Here is a 2,495-nt window from a genome sequence, read left to right as displayed (position 1 = left end):
TAATCCCAAAAACAAAAAGGTACCTAGAGTTAAACTGTCAGATTTTAAATCCTTGCTGCCTCATTTGCTACCTTTGTGACCAAGTACAAGGCATTTAACTACTCTGTCCTTCAGTGTTCTCATAATAACAAGCAACAGAGCCTTAGCACCTACCTAATAATGCTATTCAGTTGATTTTTGTGTCTGATGTAAGATAAAAGTCCAGTTTAATTCTCATGCAGGTAAGTATCCAATTTTCCCGACTTTATTTATTGAAGAAACTACCCTTTTCCATTGTGCATTCTTGGCACTCTTGTCAAAGAAAATTGATCTTATATGCCTGGTGTATTTCTGGGCCCTGTATTCTGTCCCATTGGTCTGTATGCCTGTTTTCATGCAGTATTATATTGTTTTGATTATTGTAACTCTGTAATTTTTTTGATAGGCAGAGTGGATAGTGAGAGAGAGACAGAGACAGAGAGAAAGGTCTTCCTTTACCATTGGTTCACCCTCCAATGGCCGCTGCAGCCAGCGCACCACACTGACCTTAAGTCCAGAGCCAGGTGCTTCTTCTGGTCTCCCATGGGGTTCAGGGCCCAAGCACTTGGGCCATCCTCCACTGCACTCCCTGGCCACAGCAGAGAGCTGGCCTGGAAGAGGGGCAACCGGGACAGAATCCGGCGCCCCAACCGGGACTAGAACCCGGTGTGCTGGCGCCACAAGGCGGAGGATTAGCCTAGTGAGCCACAGCGCCGGCCATAACTTTGTAATTTTTAAGAGAAGTAAACCTTCATTTCCTTGCTTTACAAATCAAGCTGGCTGAGGTGGGGTTTTAGTTTGGTTTGTTGGTTGGTTGGGTTTTGGGGGGTGATTGATAGAAGAGTTAAAAATCCCTTATCCCTGTCCAGCTCCTCTGACTCTTCCTTCATCTCAGTTTTGGCTGGGACTTCAAAAGCAACAGGAGCAGCAGTAGTGGCAGCACCCCAGATAGAGATGGGTCAGCCAGCAAGACCTTGACCTTTTCAGCAAATGCAAAGGCACACTCCGTTTCCACAGACAAAGCCAGAATCCGCTAGTAACCACTGATGCGAGAATGGGGTACAGATGCAACCGTTGGACAACCAATCTGCAGACTAACACTGGCAACACTGAACAGCCTGCAGAAAGTGAGAGTGCAGCATTTCCTCTGATGTCCAGCATTTCAGAGTGGTAGATGCTGCCATTGTCTAACACCGGCTGGATGATCGACCCGGAGAAGGGGGAGATGTGCAGCATGTTCCGCTTTTCCCTCCAGCCCTTATCAGCTGCACAAGCTCAGGTTTTCAGTGGTGCCTCTCTGGAGACTGTAGTGGTGATGCCCAAAAAGCCTGCAAAAAGGAGATCTTCTTGGACCCCAGACCTGTGTCCTCTCTTGGCACAGTGACATCACAAGATGAAATGGCAAGAACATGGGCAACAACTGGTACCTTGTTGACCAGTAGCACATCCTGATCTCAGTGAGGTCCTCCTTGGTAAACGCAAGGCCAACATTCTCCAGGATAGGAGGCAGGGTCTCCTCCAGGGCCGCTTTGGTTTCCATGTGCCCTCAGATGGCCTTGGGCACCATGGTGTTCTTGCCCGGCAGTACCACAGCCTTGGCATGGAGGGTCAGGTAGACCCGCTGCATCTGCTTGCCCCCACAGCGTCTGCTCCCATCATGAAGCATTTTACATAACCATTTAGAGGCTGGATGATCTTAAGGAAGTAGCTGGACTTCCAGGTTGCCCTGCCTTCCCTTGGCATCATGACAGTGCATCAGGGCTTGCCCACAGGGCTTAACAGATGATATCACTGTAAAGAAAATCTACAATGTGCTTTGAATCAGGAAGTATGGTGTTTTCCAGGTTTGTGCTTCTTGTTCAAAATGTTTTTGACTATTAAAGATCTTTTATCTTTCTATATGAATTTTAGAATTTTTTTAATAAAAATGCCTTTGAGATTTTGCTAGGAATTTCACTGAATCTGTATGGAGTTTTAACAACATTAATTCTTCTAATCCATAAACAAGAGACATTTTGCCATTTATTTGTGTGGTTTAACAAATTGTGTCACTGTCATGATTTTCAGCATATAAGTCTTTTACTATCATGCTTAAGTTTATTCCTAAATATTTTATTCTTTTTAATGCTATTGTAAATGAGATTGTTTTCATAACTTTCTTTTAGTAGTTCATCGTTAGTATACAGAAATGCAATTGACTTTTGTACATTGATTTTGCATCAAGAAACTTTACTGAATTATTTTTTACATTATTTATTTATTTGACAAGCAGAGGAGAGAGAGGGATGTAGACCATCTACTGGTTCACTCCCCAGATGCCTGCAACAGGCAGGGCAGGGCCTAAGTCAGAACCAGAAGCAGAGAACTCAATCCATTGCTCCTGTGTGGATAACAGAAACCCAATTAATCAAGCATCATCAGAAAACCAGAGTCAGGGGCCAGAAGAGGGACTTGTATCCAGTTACTCCAATATAGGA

At 44.5% G+C, this 2,495-nt stretch overlaps 1 pseudogene; it reads right to left on the bottom strand.

Annotated features, from left to right (window-relative positions):
- Positions 1-782: 782 nt before the first annotated feature.
- Positions 783-1,761, bottom strand: LOC100342702 (large ribosomal subunit protein uL10 pseudogene; annotated as a pseudogene).
- Between the last annotated feature and the right edge of the window lie 734 nt (positions 1,762-2,495).

The sequence above is a fragment of the Oryctolagus cuniculus genome, chromosome 3 (assembly GCF_051225735.1).
Source record: "Oryctolagus cuniculus isolate XC-2025 breed Fujian yellow rabbit chromosome 3, ASM5122573v1, whole genome shotgun sequence".
NCBI lineage: Eukaryota > Metazoa > Chordata > Mammalia > Lagomorpha > Leporidae > Oryctolagus > Oryctolagus cuniculus.
Note: the sequence above shows the minus strand (reverse complement) of the source record. Positions and strands in the feature narration are given on the sequence as shown.